The sequence below is a fragment of the Ranitomeya variabilis genome, chromosome 4, assembly GCF_051348905.1.
Source record: "Ranitomeya variabilis isolate aRanVar5 chromosome 4, aRanVar5.hap1, whole genome shotgun sequence".
Classification (NCBI taxonomy): Eukaryota; Metazoa; Chordata; class Amphibia; order Anura; family Dendrobatidae; genus Ranitomeya; species Ranitomeya variabilis.
Genome location: NC_135235.1, coordinates 309,400,038 through 309,421,986, shown reverse-complemented (window position 1 = coordinate 309,421,986; position 21,949 = coordinate 309,400,038). Strand labels below are relative to the sequence as shown.

The 21,949-nt window shown below is 44.2% G+C and overlaps 1 protein-coding gene across 9 annotated transcripts in view; it reads right to left on the bottom strand.

The window, feature by feature from the left end:
* Positions 1-21,949, bottom strand: part of CAMTA1 (calmodulin binding transcription activator 1) — a 2,053,806-nt gene that overhangs the window by 91,483 nt on the left and 1,940,374 nt on the right. The gene's annotated exons all lie outside the window — the stretch shown is intronic.

The following is a 21,949-nucleotide window of genomic DNA, read 5'->3' as shown; positions in this document are numbered from 1 at the left end:
AGCCAAAAGTCGCAACATTTATGCACATCCTTGTGTTGCACAAACAAAAATTGCAACTTTTCAAAGTATTTTAATCCAGATTTTTGCCATCAACATTTTGATGAATAGGGACCATTAAGTTTAAACATATCTCTTTAGAGTTTTGGGAAATTATATATTTTTTTCATAACTGGTCATCTCACCTCTCTCATCTTGTCAAGCCGAATTGAAATGTAATTCAAAGCACATCTGCAATGTAGTATGAAAAACAAACCTAAAATAGCAAAATGTCCTCTTATTGCCTATTTTTACCTCAAAAATTCTGTGTTCTTAAAGCAAGTTAGTCATCAATGTTCCAAAAAAAGTCTGCCACATATTCCGCTAAAATGTCTGTTTTGGATACCCTCAGTAACGCCTGCCACTGATTCCATCCAGAGTACCCACCACTGATGCCCACCAGAGTACTCACCACTAGTGCCTTGCAGAGTACCCACCACTAGTGCCATCCAAAGTGCCCATTACTAGTACCGTCCATAGTACCCGCCACTGGTGCCCATCAGAGTATCCACCATTGGTGCCCTCCAGAGTACCCAACACTTGTGCCCTGCAGAGTACCTGCCACTAATTCCTTCTAGAGTACCTGCTACAGATGCTGTTCAGATTACCTACCACTGCTGCCCTACAGGGTACCCGCCACTGATTCCCTCCTGGGTATCTGCCATTGATGTTCTCCATAGTACCTGCTACTGCTGCCCTCCAGGGTACCCACCACTGATGTCCTCTAAAGTATCTGACAGTCTATTTGCCACTGCTGCCCTCCAAAGTAACAGCCAGTCCTGCCATCCAGAGTACCCAGAACTGCTGCCCTCCAAAGTACCCACCACTAATGCCCCCCAGACCACCTGCCACTGCTGTCCTCTAGAATACCCACCACTGATGGTGTCCTGGGTAATTGCCACTGCTGCTCTTCAGAGTACCAGGCACCGCTCCTCTCCAGAGTACCTGCCACTGCTGCCCTCCAGAGTAATCACCATCGCAGCCCTCCAGAGTTCCTGAACCTGCTGCCTTCCAGACTACCTGCCGCTGATGCTCACTACAGTACTTGCCACTGCTGCCTTAAGAGTAACTGCCACTGTAGCCTTCCAAAGTATCCACCACTGCTGCCCTTCAGAGTACCCACCCACTACTGCTACCCTCCAGAGTACCCACCATTTCTGTCCTCTAGAGTACCCGCCACTGCTGTCCTCCTGTTTATGCCACAGTTGCCCTCCAGACTTCCTGACACATATGCTTTCCACACGTGTCCTCAGAATCGCTTTCTATAGATTACCCAAAAGTGCCTGCTATAGATGCCCTCCATCGTACTTTTCACAAAGACCCTAACAATATACACTACAGATACACTCAAGAGTGCCTGACTTTTTATAGTGCCTTGTTCTCAGACTTCCTTTAGACTGTTTGCCACTGATTCCCTGATACAGTACATGTGTATGTATATGAATACCCTCCACTGGCCTTTTTGGTTTTTTTTGTCCGAGGTGCATGGCATCATAATATGATATAAGGCAGGGGCAGCTGCACTGTCTGCCCTATGTTGTTTGCCATCCAAATTTTCCAGGAATGGACAAAGAATTTTTGACACCTTTATAGAAGAGAAGTAATTTTGGGGGATATGAGAACTCCCTCCTGGCCCCATCTATAGCCAGGAATATTGATAGAAATTGATATATGACTGACAGCATGGCAGCTCAAGGACATCAACTCCCGTCATCCCCCACATAGTTTATTAAAGATTTCATAGCAGTCAGAAGTAATTGAAGGATCAAAAAGCAAAGTTAATTGAAGGTCAGACCCTGGTGGAGTAACAAATGTCTTTTTTTAAATATTAAAATCTTGAACTTCCTCTGTTCTTTATGAACCGCAGAGCTGCCCTCAGCGGGCTCAGTGACCCGTGTTTAGTTATTTCTGTTGTGTTCCTAATTTTTGGTGGGTAGTTCTGCTTTCCAGAGTATGATTGACTGGTTAGATGGGGAGGAATGGCAGAAGTTTCCAGTGTTCATCACAGGCTCAGTATGGGCATCTCTGTGCTCTTCATGTACCCATAGCGCTCCCTGCAGGGAGCAGAGAATGGACACCCAGCGAGAGAAGCTTTAATTAGCAGGTTTGTTTTGAGGCCTCCATTAAGTTGTGTTTTTCTGGTGCATCACATAATGGATTCTCTTATGGAAAGAAAAATAATACCCATGGCTGACGCCTGAAAGGGAATTAGTGACAACGATAGAGGCTGTTCAGCAGCTATTCAAGGAAATGTTCCATTTAAATCAATGGTGAATGGGAGTTCCTCCAGGAATAAGTAAGAATGGATAATTCTTCACCTGGATCAATTAAGGTCAATTACATTTTCCAAAAAGGTGCGGTAAAGCCAAATAATTACAGTATAGAGTACATCTTTGTACAATAATTCTTTCTCTATCTATCTATCTATCTATCTATCTATCTATCTATCTATCTATCTATCTATCTATCTATCTATTATCTATCTATCTATCTTATTTATATATGTGTCTTTTATCTTTCTATGGTGTGGTCTGTATTTACTATCTGTCTTATTTATATATTTATCTCTTCTATCCATCTGTCTATCTATATTTAATATCTATCTCTAGCTTTGCCATATTTATATATCTTTCAATGATTAGTATTTATCTATCTACCATCTATCTAACTGATATTTGTCTATGTCATATATATATACATTTTTTAGATATGCATTCAATTGATCTATGATCTGTAGTGCACTATCTAATTGGGTCTTCTATCTATCTATCTATCTATCTAGAAAATCAGAAAAAAATAGGCAGCACTCCAAAAATTAAAGTAAAAAACAGTGGCTTTACTGATCCATTAGCAGCAATGATTCGGCAGATTTCTCTGCCTTTCTCAAGCACCCTGCTTTTTTTGGTAGTGCTGTCAAATTTTCTCTATCTATCTATCTATCTATCTATCTATCTATCTATCTATCTATCTATTCCATATCCATCTATCATCTATCTAACTAATATTTGTCTGTCATATATATTATATATCTATTACATCTATCTATTATCTATCATCTATCTATCTACTATCTATCATCTATTTGTCTATTAAATCACATGAACCTTCTTTGCCAAACATATCTATCCACAGGCAAGTGTAAGAAGTACAAACGTTCTGATCTCTAGCTGTACAGGTCCTTCTCAAAAAATTAGCATATAGTGTTAAATTTCATTATTTACCATAATGTAATGATTACAATTAAACTTTCATATACTATAGATTCATTATCCACCAACTGAAATTTGTCAGGTCTTTTATTGTTTTAATACTGATGATTTTGGCATACAACTCCTGATAACCCAAAAAACCTGTCTCAATAAATTAGCATATTTCACCCGACCAATCAAATAAAAGTGTTTTTTAATACCAAACAAAAAAACCATCAAATAATAATGTTCAGTTATGCACTCAATACTTGGTCGGGAATCCTTTGGCAGAAATGACTGCTTCAATGCGGCGTGGCATGGAGGCAATCAGCCTGTGACACTGCTGAGATGTTATGGAGGCCCAGGATGCTTCAATAGCGGCCTTAAGCTCATCCAGAGTGTTGGGTCTGGCGTCTCTCAACTTTCTCTTCACAATATCCCACAGATTCTCTATGGGGTTCAGGTCAGGAGAGTTGGCAGGCCAATTGAGCACAGTAATACCATGGTCAGTAAACCATTTACCAGTGGTTTTGGCACTGTGAGCAGGTGCCAGGTCGTGCTGAAAAATGAAATCTTCATCTCCATAAAGCATTTCAGCCGATGGAAGCATGAAGTGCTCCAAAATCTCCTGATAGCTAGCTGCATTGACCCTGCCCTTGATGAAACACAGTGGACCAACACCAGCAGCTGACATGGCACCCCACACCATCACTGACTGTGGGTACTTGACACTGGACTTCAGGCATTTTGGCATTTCCTTCTCCCCAGTCTTCCTCCAGACTCTGGCACCTTGATTTCCGAATGACATGCAAAATTTGCTTTCATCAGAAAAAAATACTTGGGACCACTTAGCAACAGTCCAGTGCTGCTTCTCTGTAGCCCAGGTCAGGCGCTTCTGCCGCTGTTTATGGTTCAAAAGTGGTTTTACCTGGGGAATGCGGCACCTGTAGCCCATTTCCTGCACACGCCTGTGCACGGTGGCTCTGGATGTTTCCACACCAGACTCAGTCCACTGCTTCCTCAGGTTCCCCAAGGTCTGGAATCGGTCCTTCTCCACTGCTTCCTCAGGTTCCGGTCACCTCTTCTCGTTGTACAGCGTTTTCTGCCACATTGTTTCCTTCCAACAGACTTACCATTGAGGTGCCTTGATACAGCACTCTGGGAACAGCCTATTTGTTGAGAAATTTCTTTCTGGGTCTTACCCTCTTGCTTGAGGGTGTCAATGATGGCCTTCTTGACATCTGTCAGGTCGCTAGTCTTACCCATGATGGGGGTTTTGAGTAATGAACCAGGCAGGGAGTTTTTAAAAGCCTCAGGTATCTTTTGCATGTGTTTAGAGTTAATTAGTTGATTCAGAAGATTAGGGTAATAGGTCATTTAGAGCAGAGGTCCCCAACCGCCGGTCCGCGGACCAGGACCGGGCCGTTGGGGTTTTTCAGCCGGTCCGCGGCGCCCCTGTTCAGCGGTCACGTGGGACCGCTCATTAGAGAAATGAATAGGCTGCTCCACCCCCCATAGGGGCGGAGCCGCCTATTCATTTCTCTAATCAGCGGTGCCGGTGACCGCTGACAGAGGAAGAGGCTGCGGCACCGAAGACCAGCTGTCCGGGGGAAGGAGCGGGACGCCGGGAGCAGGTAAGTATTACATATTCACCTGTCCGCGTTCCACACGCCGGGCTCTGTCTCCATCTTCCCGGCGTCTCTCCTCACTGACTGTGCAGGTCAGTGGGCGCGATGACGCATATAGTGTGCGCGCCGCCCTCTGCCTGATCAGTCAGTGCAGAGAGACGCCGGGAAGATGGCGCCGAGGAGCTGCAAGCAAGACAGGTGAGTATGTGTTTTATTATTTTTATTGCAGCAGCAGCAGCACAGCTATGGGGCAATAATGGACGGTGCAGAGCACTATATGGCACAGCTATGGGGCAATAATGGTGCAGAGCACTATATGGCACAGCTATGGGGCAATAATGGTGCAGAGCACTATATGGCACAGCTATGGGGCAATAATGGTGCAGAGCACTGTATGGCACAGCTATGGGGCAATAATGGTGCAGAGCACTGTATGGCACAGCTATGGGGCAATAATGGTGCAGAGCACTATATGGCACAGCTATGGGGCAATTATGAACGGTGCAGAGCACTATATGGCACAGCTATGGGGCAATTATGAACGGTGCAGAGCACTGTATGGCACAGCTATGGGGCAATAATAAACGGTGCAGAGCACTGTATGGCACAGCTATGGGGCAATAATAAACAGTGCAGAGCACTGTATGGCACAGCTATGGGGCAATAATGGTGCAGAGCACCAGGGAAACAAGCATGGTGCTCCCACTCATTCTGAACCTATGGTAAGTTGAATCACATTCTCATTATAAATGTCATAATTATATGATAAGTATGCACTAAGCTCCATCCCTCCATAACCCCACCCCCATATGACCAAAGCCCCGCCCCTGCCCCACCCCCACCAGGCCATGGAAAACTGTTCTTGCTTAAAGCCGGTCCCTGGTGCAAAAAAGGTTGGGGACCTCTGATTTAGAGAACCTTTTCTTAATATGCTAATTTATTGAGACAGGTTTTTTGGGTTGTATGCCAAAATCATCAGTATTAAAACAATAAAAGACCTGACAAATTTCAGTTGGTGGATAATGAATCTATAGTATATGAAAGTTTAATTGTAATCATTACATTATGGTAAATAATGAAATTTAACACTATATGCTAATTTTTTGAGAAGGACCTGTATTTCATGCAGGCTTTAGCTGCGAGGATTGCTTCTAACTCTGGAAGGATAATTCTTCAAGCAGGTGCTTTTGTTGGCACAGCAGTGTGCGGATATATATTGTGGAACAGAAAACAATAGGGAGTCGCAAACACATCCTATCCTGCTTTGAATCAATATTGATTGCCCTTAGGCTGGTTTCACACTTGCGTTTTGATCTGCAGCGTTTAAAAAAAAAAAACGCAGGTGGTGAAAAAATGCATGTAAACGCATGCAAACGCTGCGTTTTTTAGACGCATGCGTTTTTGCATGCAGAAAAAAAACGCGGCGTTTTGACGCATTTACATGCGTTTTTTCCTGCGTTTGCGTTTTTGAAACGCATGCTGAGAAGTGTGTGACAGCTGCCAATCATCAAAATCAACTAGAAAACCCACTATTAATAGAATTAGCTAGGGTTAGGGTTAGGGTTAGGATCCCTAGGGTTAGGGTTAGGGGTAGCTTTTTATTAGAAGAATGTCCTGGTCACCAGGTCACTGATAAGCCACCCCCCACCATCAAGGTGATAAAGGGATCCAAACCCTAACCCTAACCCTACCCCTAACCCTACCCCTACCCCTAACCATAACCCTAGTGATCCAAACCCAAACCCTAACCCTACCCTTAACCCTACCCCTAACCCTAACCATAACCCTTGGGATCCTAACCCTAACCCTACCCCTAACCCTACCCCTAACCATAACCCTTGGGATCCTAACCCTACCCCTAACCCTACACCTAACCATAACCCTAGGGATCCAAACCCTAACCCTACCCCTAACCCTACCCCTAACCATAACCCTTGGGATCCTAACCCTAAACCTACCCATAACCTTACCCCTAACCCTAACCCTACCCCTAACCCTAACCATAACCCTAGGGATCCAAGCCCTAACTCTACCCCTAACCATAACCCTTGGGATCCTAACCCTAACCCTAAACCCTAACCCTACCCCTAACCCTACCCCTAACCCTACCCCTAACCCTAACGATAACCCTTGGGATCCTAACCCTAACCCTAACCATAACCCTAGGGATCCAAACCCTAACCCTACCCCTAACCCAACCCCTCACCCTAACCCTTGGGATCCTAACCCTAACCCTAAGGGTTAGGGTTAGGATCCCTAGGGTTAGGGTTAGGGTTATGATCCCTAGTAACCCAAGGGTTAGGGTTAGGGTTTTCTTGTTTTTTTGTGTTTTCTTGTGTTTTTCTATAGAATTGCATTCTATTAATAGAATTAGCTAGGGTTAGGGTTAGGATCCCTAGGGTTAGCGTTAGGGGTAGCTTTTTATTAGAAAAATGTCCTGGTCACCAGGTCACTGATAAGCCACCCCCCCCCACCATCAAGGTGATAAAGGGATCCAAACCCTAACCCTAACCCTACCCCTAACCCTAACCATAACCCTAGGGATCCAAACCCTAACCCTAACCCTACCTCTAACCCTAACCATAACCCTTGGGATCCTAACCCTAACCCTACCCCTAACCCTAACCATAACCCTAGGGATCCAAACCCTAACCCTACCCTTAACCCTACCCCTGACCCTAACCCTAACCATAACCCTTGGGATCCTAACCCTACCCCTAACCCTAACCCTACCCTTAACCCTACCCCTAACCCTACCCCTAACCATAACCCTAGGGATCTAAACCCTAACCCTAACCATAACCCTTGGGATCCTAACCCTAACCCTACCCCTTATCATACCCCTAACCCTACCCCAACCCTATCCTTAACCATAACCCTTGGGATCCTAACCCTACCCCTAACCCTACCCCTAATCCTATCCCTATCCCTAACCCTACCCCTAACCCTACTCCTAACCCTAACCATAACCCTTGGGATCCTAACCCTAACCATAACCCTAGGGATCCAAACCCTAACCCTACCCCTAACCCTACCCCTAACCATAACCCTTGGGATCCTAACCCTAAACCTACCCATAACCTTACCCCTAACCCTAACCCTACCCCTAACCCTAACCATAACCCTAGGGATCCAAGCCCTAACCCTACCCCTAACCATAACCCTTGGGATCCTAACCCTAACCCTAAACCCTAACCCTACCCCTAACCCTACCCCTAACCCTACCCCTAACCCTAACGATAACCCTTGGGATCCTAACCCTAACCCTAACCATAACCCTAGGGATCCAAACCCTAACCCTACCCCTAACCTAACCCCTCACCCTAACCCTTGGGATCCTAACCCTAACCCTAAGGGTTAGGATCCCTAGGGTTAGGGTTAGGGTTATGATCCCTAGTAACCCAAGGGTTAGGGTTAGGGTTTTCTTGTTTTTTTGTGTTTTCTTGTGTTTTTCTATAGAATTGCATTCTATTAATAGAATTAGCTAGGGTTAGGGTTAGGATCCCTAGGGTTAGCGTTAGGGGTAGCTTTTTATTAGAAAAATGTCCTGGTCACCAGGTCACTGATAAGCCACCCCCCCACCATCAAGGTGATAAAGGGATCCAAACCCTAACCCTACCCCTAACCCTAACCATAACCCTAGGGATCCAAACCCTAACCCTAACCCTACCTCTAACCCTAACCATAACCCTTGGGATCCTAACCCTAACCCTACCCCTAACCCTAACCATAACCCTAGGGATCCAAACCCTAACCCTAACCCTACCCTTAACCCTACCCCTGACCCTAACTATAACCCTTGGGATCCTAACCCTACCCCTAACCCTAACCCTACCTTTAACCCTACCCCTAACCCTACCCCTAACCCTACCCCTAACCCTACCCCTACCCCTAACCATAACCCTAGGGATCTAAACCCTAACCCTACCCTTAACCCTACCCCTAACCCTAACCATAACCCTTGGGATCCTAACCCTAACCCTACCCCTTATCATACCCCTAACCCTACCCCTAACCCTACCCCTAACCCTATCCTTAACCATAACCCTTGGGATCCTAACCCTACCCCTAACCCTACCCCTAATCCTACCCCTATCCCTAACCCTACCCCTAACCCTACTCCTAACCCTAACCATAACCCTTGGGATCCTAACCCTAACCATAACCCTAGGGATCCAAACCCTAACCCTACCCTTAACCCTAACCCTAACCATAACCCTTGGGATCCTAACCCTAACCCTACCCTTAACCCTACCCCTAACCCTACCCCTAACCCTACCCCTAACCCTACCCCTACCCTTATCTCTACCCCTAACCCTAACCATAACCCTTGGGATCCTAACCCTAACCCTACCCCTTACCATACCCCTAACCCTACCCCTAACCCTATCCCTAACCCTATCCTTAACCATAACCCTTGGGATCCTAACCCTACCCCTAACCCTACCCCTAACCCTACCCCTATCCCTAACCCTACCCCTAACCCTACCCCTAACCCTAACCATAACCCTTGGGATCCTAACCCTACCCCTAACCCTAACCATAACCTTAGGGATCCAAACCCTAACCCTAACCCTACCCCTAACCATAACCCTTGGGATCCTAACCCTAACCCTAAGGGTTAGGGTTAGGGTTAGGATCCCTAGGGTTAGGGTTAGGGTTAGGATCCCTAGGGTTACTAGGGATCCTAACCTTAGGGTTAGGGTTAGGGTTAGGGTTAGGATCCCTAGTAACCCAAGGGTTAGGGTTAGGGTTTTCTTGTTTTTTTGTGTTTTCTTGTGTTTTTCTATAGAAACGCATGCGTTTAAAAACGCATGCAAAGGCATGTGCTTAAAAACGCATGCGTTTACATAGACAGCAATACATTTTTTTGCTGCGAATAAACGCATGCTTTTTTTGCTGCAAAAAAACGCCGCTAGAAATTACTACAGGTTGCATTTCTGCAACTAAACGCACGCGTCAAAAAACGCATGCGTTGCCGAAAACGCGTCAAAACGCATGCTAAAAAACGCATGCGTTTTTAATGTTAAGTATAGAAAAAAACGCATGCGTTTTTTAGCGCTAAAACGCTGCAGATCAAAACGCAAGTGTGAAACCAGCCTTACAGACAGGATGCCCACAGCTTCTCTGCAACACTGGCCCCATGACAACACCTCCTGTCCTGTGCGCTACCCATCAGTAATGTCATAAGCCGTTGTGTTGTTCCAAATCAGCATCATATGAATATCCATGTACTTCGGTCTGATATAATGCCATGGGCTGGTGTCTTATGTGGTTCCCTTTATCCCTATATGATTGAGGCACAAACTGCTCACAGAATTAGGGCAATATAACACCGCATGGTGCAGTTGCACCCTTTAAATCTTAAATATATAAAAGGTGTAATAATTTCTAAACTAACAGGTTCTCTTAGTGCACAGGCTTCCGCCATCACTGGAGATGTCTGGACGTATTTCTCTTAGGCAGTGAACTCTTCTGAAGCCACCATATTGATTAAACATTTGTCTTTGACATGGCTTTGTGTCATGATCTCTGCAGGCAGAGATCATAGCAAGCCTATAGAGGGACAAGCTCTCGGAAGATGGAACTATACTGACCATGAACTAAGCCTGCCGCGCAACTAGAAATAGCCAGGTAGCATTTCCTATTTATCGCTAGATGCCCAGCTCTGGCCTAAGACCTAAATAGCTAGCAGAGGGAAATATAAGACCTGGCTCACCTCTAGAGAAATATTCCAAAGAAGACAGTAGCCCCCCACATATAATGACGGTGAGTTCAGATGAAACAACAAACGCAGCAGGAAAATAGTCTTAGCAAATTTGAGGTCCGCTTACTAGATAGCAGAAGACAGATAGTATACTTTCATGGTCAGCAGAAAAACACTAACAAAACACCATCCAGAGATTACCTTAAACTCTGGCATTAACTCATAACGCCAGAGTAGCAATCCCTGATCAACGAGAGCTTTCCAGACACAGTAACAAAACTTCAGCTGTGAACTGGAACAAATAGGCAAAACAAAACAAGGACAAAAGTCCAACTTATCTAGTAGTAGTCTAGAAGCAGGAACAAGCACTGAGAGGCATCAGATAACATTGTTGACCGGCAAGAAACCACCAGAGAAATGAGCTTAAATAGCGACACCCACTACTGATGGAACCAGGTGAAACAGGAAAGAGGATGACAAGTCCAATTCCACAAGCGGCCACCGGGGGAGCCCAGAATCCAAATTCACAACAGTACCCCCCCCTCAAGGAGGGGGCACCGAACCCTCACCAGATCCACCAGGGCGACCAGGATGAGCCCTATGGAAGGCACGAACAAGATCAGAAGCATGAACATCAGATGCATTGACCCAAGAATTATCCTCCTGGCCGTAACCCTTCCAGTTAACCAGATACTGGAGTTTCCGTCTGGAAACACGAGAGTCCAAAATTTTCTCCACAACGTACTCCAACTCACCCTCAACCAACACCGGAGCAGGAGGCTCAACTGAAGGTACAACAGGTACCTCATACCTGCGCAATAACGACCGATGAAAAACGTTATGAATGGAAAAGGACGCAGGGAGGTCCAAACGGAAAGAAACAGGATTAAGAATCTCCAATATTCTATAAGGGCCGATGAACCGAGGTTTAAACTTAGGAGAAGAGACCCTCATAGGGACAAAACGAGAAGACAACCACACTAAATCTCCAACACAAAGCCGAGAACCAACACGACGATGACGGTTGGCAAAACGCTGAGTCTTCTCCTGGGACAACTTCAAATTGTCCATAACCTGCCCCCAGATGTGATGCAATCTCTCCACCACCGCATCCACTCCAGGACAATCCGAGGATTCCACCTGACCGGAGGAAAATCGAGGGTGAAACCCCGAATTACAGAAAAACGGGGACACCAAGGTGGAAGAACTGGCCCGATTATTGAGGGCGAACTCTGCCAATGGCAAAAAAGCAACCCAATCATCCTGGTCAGCAGAGACAAAACACCTCAGATATGTCTCAAGGGTCTGATTAGTCCGCTCGGTCTGGCCATTAGTCTGAGGGTGAAAAGCAGATGAAAAAGACAAATCTATGCCCATCCTAGCACAGAATGCCCGCCAAAATCTAGACACAAATTGGGTACCTCTGTCAGAAACAATATTCTCAGGAATACCGTGCAATCGGACAACATTCTGAAAAAACAGAGGAACCAACTCAGAAGAAGAAGGCAACTTGGGCAGAGGAACCAAATGGACCATTTTAGAGAAACGGTCACAGACCACCCAGATGACAGACATCTTCTGGGAAACAGGCAGATCTGAAATAAAATCCATCGAGATGTGTGTCCAAGGCCTCTTAGGAATAGGCAAGGGCAACAGCAGTCCGCTAGCCCGAGAACTACAAGACTTGGCCCGAGCACAAACGTCACATGACTGCACAAAGACTCGCACATCTCGTGACAGGGAAGGCCACCAGAAGGATCTTGCCACCAAATCCCTGGTACCAAAAATTCCGGGATGACCTGCCAATGCAGAAGAATGTACCTCAGAGATGACTCTGCTGGTCCAATCATCCGGAACAAACAGTCTATCAGGCGGACAACGATCCGGTCTATCCGCCTGAAACTCTTGCAAGGACCGCCGCAGATCAGGAGAAACGGCCGACAAAATTACTCCCTCCCTAAGGATACCTGTGGGTTCAGAATTACCAGGAGAGTCCGGGTCTAAACTCCTAGAAAGGGCATCTGCCTTAACATTCTTAGAACCCGGTAGGTATGACACCACAAAATTAAAGCGAGAAAAAAATAAAGACCAGCGCGCCTGTCTAGGATTCAGGCGTCTGGCAGTCTCAAGATAAATCAAATTTTTGTGGTCAGTCAATACCACCACCTGATGCCTAGCCCCCTCGAGCCAATGGCGCCACTCCTCAAACGCCCACTTCATGGCCAAAAGCTCCCGATTCCCAACATCATAATTCCGCTCTGCGGGCGAAAATTTGCGAGAAAAGAAGGCACAAGGCCTAATGACGGAGCAGTCGGAACCTTTCTGCGACAACACTGCCCCAGCTCCGATCTCCGAAGCGTCAACCTCAACCTGAAAAGGCAGATTCACATCAGGCTGACGCAACACAGGGGCAGAGGCAAAACGGCGCTTAAGCTCCTGAAAGGCCTCTACAGCATGAGGGGACCAATTAGCAACATCAGCGCCTTGTCTGGTCAAATCAGTCAGTGGTTTAACGACATCCGAAAAACCAGCAATAAATCGGCGGTAAAAGTTGGCAAAGCCCAAAAATCTCTGAAGACCCTTAAGAGAGGAGGGCTGAGTCCAGTCACAAATAGCTTGCACCTTGACGGGATCCATCTCAATGGAAGAGGGAGAAAAAATATACCCCAAAAAGGAAATTTTCTGGACCCCAAAAACGCACTTAGACCCCTTCACACATAAAGAATTAGACCGCAGAACCTGAAAAACTCTCCTGACCTGCTGGACATGAGAGTCCCAGTCATCAGAAAAAATCAGAATATCATCCAGATATATTATCATAAATTTATCCAGAAAATCGCGGAAAATATCATGCATAAAAGACTGGAAAACTGAAGGGGCATTAGAAAGACCAAAAGGCATGACCAAATACTCAAAGTGGCCCTCGGGCGTATTAAATGCGGTCTTCCACTCATCCCCCTGCCTGATCCGCACCAAATTATACGCCCCACGAAGATCAACTTTAGAGAACCACTTAGCACCCTCTATACGAGCAAACAAATCAGTAAGCAATGGCAATGGGTATTGATACTTAACAGTGATCTTATTCAGAAGCCGATAATCAATACATGGTCTCAAAGAGCCGTCTTTTTTTGAGACAAAGAAAAACCCAGCTCCCAAGGGAGAAGAAGATGGACGAATATGTCCCTTTTCCAAAGACTCCTTTATATATTCCCGCATAGCAGCATGTTCCGGCACAGACAAATTAAACAAACGACCCTTTGGATATTTACAACCCGGTATCAAATCTATGGCACAATCGCACTCACGGTGCGGAGGTAACGACCCAAGCTTGGGTTCGTCAAAGACGTCCTGATAATCAGAGAGGAACTCAGGGACTTCAGAGGGAATGGACGACGAAATAGAAACCAAAGGTACGTCCCCATGAATACCCTTACATCCCCAGTTCAACACAGACATTGCTCTCCAGTCCAAGACTGGGTTGTGAGACTGCAACCATGGCAATCCCAGCACCAAATCGTCATGTAAATTATACAGCACCAGGAAACGAATAATCTCCTGGTGATCCGGATTGATACGCATGGTTACTTGTGTCCAGTATTGTGGTTTATTATTAGCCAATGGGGTGGAGTCAATCCCCTTCAGAGGAATAAGAGTCTCCAAAGGCTCTAAATCAAAACCGCAACGATTGGCAAAGGACCAATCCATAAGACTCAGAGCGGCGCCAGAGTCAACATAGGCGTCCGTGGCAATGGATGACAAAGAGCAAATCAGGGTTACAGACAAAATAAACTTAGACTGAATGGTGCCAATGGAAACAGACTTATCAAGCTTCTTTGTACGCCTAGAGCATGCCGATATAACATGAGTAGAATCCCCACAATAGAAACACAATCCATTCTTCCGTCTAAAATTCTGTCGCTCGCTCCTGGACAGAATTCTATCACACTGCATACTTTCTGGCGTCTTTTCCATAGACACCGCCAGATGGTGCACCGGTTTGCGCTCCCGCAGACGCCTATCAATCTGAATAGCCATTGTCATGGACTCATTCAGACCTGCAGGCAAAGGGAACCCCACCATAACATCCTTAATGGCATCAGAGAGACCTTCTCTGAAAGTTGCCGCCAAGGCGCACTCATTCCACTGAGTAAGCACAGACCATTTACGGAATTTTTGGCAGAAAACCTCAGCTTCGTCTTGCCCCTGAGATAGTGCCATCAAAGTTTTTTCTGCCTGAAGTTCCAAATGAGGTTCCTCATAAAGCAAGCCCAAGGCCAGAAAAAACGCATCCACATCGCGTAACGCAGGATCCCCTGCTGGCAATGAGAAGGCCCAATCTTGAGGGTCACCCCTGAGCAAGGAAATCACAATCCTAACCTGCTGAGCAGGGTCTCCAGCTGAACGAGACTTCAGGGACAAATAAAGCTTACAATTATTTCGGAAATTCTGGAAGCTAGCTCTATTCCCTGTGAAGAACTCCGGCAAAGGAATTCTCGGCTCAGATACCGGAGCATGTACCACAAAATCTTGTAAATTTTGTACTTTCGTGATGAGATTATTCAAACCCGCAGTTACACTCTGGAGATCCATTATTGTCAGGTGCACACAGAGCATACAGAGATTAGGAGGAGAGAGAGAAAAAAGACTGCAGCAAGGCAGACTGGAGGAAGAAAAAAAAAAAAAAAAAATTCCAGCAGACTTCTTATAACTCTCCTTTCTAAACCTGGGTCTTTAACACTTTATGGGCCGGTCAAACTGTCATGATCTCTGCAGGCAGAGATCATAGCAAGCCTATAGAGGGACAAGCTCTCGGAAGATGGAACTATACTGACCATGAACTAAGCCTGCCGCGCAACTAGAAATAGCCAGGTAGCATTTCCTATTTATCGCTAGATGCCCAGCTCTGGCCTAAGACCTAAATAGCTAGCAGAGGGAAATATAAGACCTGGCTCACCTCTAGAGAAATATTCCAAAGAAGACAGTAGCCCCCCACATATAATGACGGTGAGTTCAGATGAAACAACAAACGCAGCAGGAAAATAGTCTTAGCAAATTTGAGGTCCGCTTACTAGATAGCAGAAGACAGATAGTATACTTTCATGGTCAGCAGAAAAACACTAACAAAACACCATCCAGAGATTACCTTAAACTCTGGCATTAACTCATAACGCCAGAGTAGCAATCCCTGATCAACGAGAGCTTTCCAGACACAGTAACAAAACTTCAGCTGTGAACTGGAACAAATAGGCAAAACAAAACAAGGACAAAAGTCCAACTTATCTAGTAGTAGTCTAGAAGCAGGAACAAGCACTGAGAGGCATCAGATAACATTGTTGACCGGCAAGAAACCACCAGAGAAATGAGCTTAAATAGCGACACCCACTACTGATGGAACCAGGTGAAACAGGAAAGAGGATGACAAGTCCAATTCCACAAGCGGCCACCGGGGGAGCCCAGAATCCAAATTCACAACAGCTTTGACAGTTTGTGATGCTGTGCACATGTCAGGTTATAACCACTGACACTGTGATATTAGCTCTGACACGGGGTGCTGTCTGCTGACTGCATGATGCCAGAAATCCATCATTACCAGACGATCAGATATTACTGTTTGGGAGGGTTTTTTTTGCTTATTTTCTAGAATAAAATATAATATGTACATATGTATAAAAAAAATTCACAAAAACAGGTTAATGACAATATTTCACTTTACAGCATATGCCAATTTGGTGCAAAAAACAGGAAAAAGTACCACAAGACAAAAAAAAGAAAAAGAAAAGGTGACTTGAAACTCCCAAAAATGATGACTCAGGGCCTTACTGTCGCTGTTCAGTTTTCAAGCACTTGGATTCAGTATGGCACCTACAGGAGTAAAAAGCCAGTCACAACGGCTACCTCTTTGTCACCTACAACTCCAGTTAATACTACGTACTCTAGATGGCACTAAAAAATGAATCAAAAACATGAAAACTACATTTCAATCATTTTTTTTCATTCCTGAGGTATTTTCAAGCCTAAAGTTATAGGCCTCACTTCCTGTTTTGATTGTGTTGTTATGGAGACCTTATCTACAGCCTATTCACTGCAGTACTGCAGCCTCAGGCTTCAGGCCTGTCATTTCAAAAGATCATATCAAGTTTGATATTAAAGAGCAGTTTTCAAATTTTTTAGTGTAATGGACTAAAAGTCTTTGAGCACCTGTTCAAGAATACTGTAATTTCTATATATTTTAATCTCACAATTAACCCTTTTCATAGTTAGAGAAGAGATATTCTCAATCCTTGTTTCAAAGGGGTTGTATCTAATCACCTATCCATGTAATAGGGGATAACTTAGCAATTGCTCAGGGTTTGACCACCCGGTCCACCACCTAACCTCAGCCCCATGTGAATGGAGCTGTGGTCAATCATTAGCATGATGGCTCATTCATTCTCATGGGAGTGCCAGAGAAAAGCCGAGTGCAACCGTCCTATTAACAATCAATGGAGCTGATGTGTACATGATTGACCATCGTTACCTTCATGTATGGCTCCGTTTCTTGGGATCGGTGGGGTTCTGACAGTCAGACCCCAAGTAATCAAGCAGATGTTCCCTGTCCCATGGATAACGGAAAACCACCAAACTTGGGACAACCCCTTTAAAACAAGTATTGGTAATATCGTTGCTCTAACTAAACAAAGGGCTGTCTTGTGATCAGATGAAAATACGGTATATAGAAAATATAGTATTATGGAATAGGTGATTTAATAATATTTTTTTAATATCATAAATTTCCAAAATTGGGACAACCCCTTTAAGGCAAAACAATGTCGCCACTTAAAGGTCAAATGATCAAAACTACTAACTTAATAACGTTAACATAAAAATACTTAATTTACAAAGAAAAATACATAAAATATATTAATCGGGGGGAATTATTAAGGCAATGTTCCTTTTAACTTGATACCAGCCCTTTCCTGAATTAAATCCTTCAACGAACACAAGTCCCAGGATACGATTTCTGGTTTATTTTTCACATTGGCGCACTGAGAATGATAATTTCTTAGCTGGAAGTTTCCACTAAAAGCGTCTAATGTTCTTTTTGCTTGCAACCAGTACAGCTGCTATTAAGTCTATAAGTTTTTTTGTGCAATAAACAAGTTGGCAGACATTAATCGGGTAATGCGATCCGCTCTAAAGTGCGCGTCTGAACTGAGCTCATCGCCTCGGTCCTAATATTTCAGTTTGCTGCACTTCGCCACAAGCAGATTGAATTTCTCTGGCCGCGCTACCGATATTTCTGTGTTTCTGATGAAGCACTTAGCTCTGAAACAAATGTGGCTTTAATCAGTCCCTCTACCATTTCATATTACACGCGAAACAACCCCTGTCTAGACTTGGCCGGCTTATGTTGCAAGAAACAGGCTGCGCAGCGCGCTGCAGAGATGGGGATTAAACCGTATAGTTTTGTCATCTCAGTTATGGGTTTGCAGAATATACATTGGGCAGGTGGAGAAACCAGACACCGACTTCTATAAACTCCATCTGTTCATGTAGTCATTCTAGGAAAGTGAGTGGAGAATACACCAGAGAAAGCCATTTGCTCGTAAAGGCAAACAGCCTTGGAGAAACAATGTAATTATTGTTGGGGTTTTATAATACGTTTGAATAGATGTAAAACATGAAAACTGTAATCTTTCCGATTCTGCTGCTTGCTCTCTTCGGGATCTTCCATCGCTCTTTGTATAGAATTTTCTACCATGATGTGACATCTATAGAGAAGTCTTATGACCTGGGCAGTTATATGACCCTAGTGACATCATGCTTCATTGAGCGCTATAGTCAGGTATGATGATGTCACGTCCATAGATCTTGTGATCGTGCCAGCCATAATGTCATCATCCAGGATTCCAAACCGAGAGTATGGGGCAAAATCGGATAGATATGTATACAAGAAAGTTATTACTCCTACATTCTATAGGGATAGAACATAGGGTCCCTTGAAGAGAAGGACCCAAACTTATCTAGTCTGATGCGCTAATTGTATTAAAATAAACAAAGGGGTGAAGAGCTACCCCAATGGCCCTGAAATGGGTAAGGAGGAAAACAAGCTAGACCCACAGGTGTCAAACCCCAGCCAGCACCATAATGAAGGGTCCATTATAATCATTGCTATGGAGCCCATTCTCCTCTGTGTATGCCACTAACGCCACCAATAATTCCCATATTGTTTGTTAGCCATTTTCAATTTAAACCAGGTTTTTAGGAGAAATTTTATATTTCCATGGAGTTTTCCTTTAAGAATGACAACCACCAAACTTGTTCAGAAAAGAATGGGAGGTTGTCGGTCAAAAAGAAAGACTATATGTTGCCACCTAGTGGTCAGCGGTGACCATGCGGTTTAGCAATATGTATATAGACAAAATAGCCCAAAAGTGTGATGATGATCCCATCTATTAAGGCCTATTTTTCAGCTTCAGATGCAGTCTCCATAAGATTTTCATTGTTCTTAATGTAAATTGGATCTGTGCACTATGGAGTCACTGCCTCACTCCCCTTGTTGGCTCAGTATTGAGTCCCTTGATTAATAGTTACATCCTCTTTAAGGAATCGGCTTCCTTAAGCAATGAGAACTAAGTAACTGATTTATAGTTACCTCAAGTTTAATGACATTACTTGTAATAAGAAGCTAGGAATATCCAATTTACTGCTGTAACAAGTTCTATTGATGCACGATCCTGCGCCACAACGCTCACTGATTGGTTATATATTACACCAAAGACAAAGCAGACATGATCTGCAACTGATTACTGTTTCCGTAAGCAATCAAAAATAGATTACCTCTTCAGAGTAATTTAATTAAGAACCGTGTGCCCGGCTCGGCATTACAATTTTCCCATTAGCATTTCCACATGGTAGGAATGAATCTATCCCTTCATTCTTAACTCGTCCCATGCCAGCATCACGTCTTCTTACAGCAGGGGTGGCCAATGGATATTTAGGGCATTTCCACGGGGGGCAGATATGCTGTGGATCTGCTGTCCATATAATTAGGGTGGAAAATGAAGAGCGTATTGCAGAAACAGATATATGGATGAGAATTTTACGAAATCTCATCCACACACTGCATAAAAAAGTGTCGTAAACCCAATTTATATGCAGCAAAAACCACAACAATTTTGCAGGTAACTGTTGCAGATTTACATCCCGTGGTCTGGCCAGGATGACACCCATTTTACAAGAACAGACTTGTGACCTATGTCCCGGAACGTTTAGCATCAAGATGAAGAACCCTTTGTTGTTGATGACGTGGAGCAATAATACTCCTTTATCTATTAGCCAAAACTCCGAAAATGGCTCTGTAAATATAAAGTCTCTAAATTTCTAATTATAACCTTCCTGTGGTCAGGAATTGAAGCAAGGTACATTGACAATTTGAAGCTCTGCGTCCCTGGTGCTAAAACAAAGTTTGTGCCTAAAAGCTAAAATTAATGGGCCAATATTATGATCATTGACTATGTTATACTGTATTCAGAGCAAATGAAAAGTCAAGCTGAGCTATGTCATGATCCAGTCCGGAGTTTGTTTTCTGCTATCCCCTTTCTGGACTGGTCATGCGGTGGTTAACCCCCTCTGCCTCGTTTTGGTGCTGGCTGGGCTTTTTAAGTCCTCTGCAGTCTGCTGACCAGCATCGGTGATAGTTCATGGTTTCAGGCTCAAGCAGCTGACCCGTATACCCTGGTGATCCTTCTGCCTCTGACTTCCTGTATTTGTGTGAGACCCGTTCCCTATCCTTGACTTAGTGTTCGTCTGGTGGTTTTCCTTACAGTGTATGACTCGGCTTGATCTCTGAACCCCGCCTCTTGCTTTCGGTCTCTGATACCTCATTCCCTGGCTTTGACTTCTGGCTTGTACCCCGACATCGTCTTACATCTCAGGTTTTGGATACCGTGCTCCCGTTTGGCTCTGATTTCTGGCTTGTCTCTAACTTTGTGCATGCTGTGACCTCTGGTACCTCTGTTCCTGACAGTTTCTGACTCTGCTCGTCTGACCACTCTTTTGTTACCTGTAACACCTGTGCGGCTGCTCACTGTTGCTACGCTGTAGTGTGCAACCTCTCTTCCCTCACCATCACCCACTGGTGGAGGTTGCGCTAAACTGCACTGCAGCCGCATGACAAGCTATACATTGAATTTTGGCATTGACTTTGACCATCGGCAAGGCTCAGGTATCATCATATTCTTGCTGGTGGGGCACTAGTATGTATCAAAATCTTTTATTGCTCATCATACATGACCTTTGTAGTTATTGAATACAGAATTGAACAACTTGAAGAATTTAAAAAGTAACCGTTGTTTTCATTTTTCATTCCATAAATCAATAATACACGTGAAAATGAGAATCTTTATAGTATATCTTCTTAGAGAAACCGTATTCTTTCTCTGACAGGTCTGATATTTAAATTCCAAAATTCTCAGTTCATGGGTAAATTCTGTATATAGTGAAGACAGATTTTTACATTACTGAGATAGGAGATGACTGTTGGTGTTCATTAAATTCTATGCAGAGGGAAAAAGGAAGACTCTTGAGGCAGTGCTCATCCTCCTTCTTACTCCTGTCTACCTAGAATCATATCAATAGATACTGTCCATTCTTATCTCAGTACTGTAACAATCTGTCTTCATTGAGTACACATTTTACCAGGGATTGAACCTTGAAGGGTGGAATAAACACTCGTCCCTTCTACCCTGGGTGGAAAAATTCTGCATTATAGTGCAAAGCCCAGATTGATCCTTAGTGTGTAGTTCCCTTTCCTTTATATATGCCACTGAGCATCAGTCTGAAGATTTTGCATGTTCAGAACTGAAAATTAAGCCACCATGACTAGTTGTAAGTTAGGCATTGACTGGGCTCTAACGTACCCATGTTTGTCCAACATCCTTCAAGTCTTATGTCTAATGTCTTTCTTCCCGCTGTCATTTTGTGACCCGAACTGCATTCAAAGAATTGATTTAATTTATCACATTTTAAATTATATTGATGTGAAGCCGACATCTTGACACTATCGGAGGCATCTGTGGACCAAGCTAATATGTAAGCTGTCAGAGAGTAATGAGCAATCTGGTGATGGATATGTCAGACCCCATAAATTGTAGTCAGTAATTCAATGACACACAAGTAGCTAATTGAATGACAATATAAACCAGTTTCAAAAACCCGGTGTGGGAAACCTACAAATTGCTTAAAGAGGTATGCAACGGAGTGACCAAAGAAAAAAACAAAAAGTCCAGATTCTCCTGCCAACCTGATGGACTTGGCAAACAATGGAGGTAATGGGATAAATCAGTCCTGGAATCTATTGCATCGAGCTCTATGTTATTCATTCATAGGTCATAACTCTATGTCAT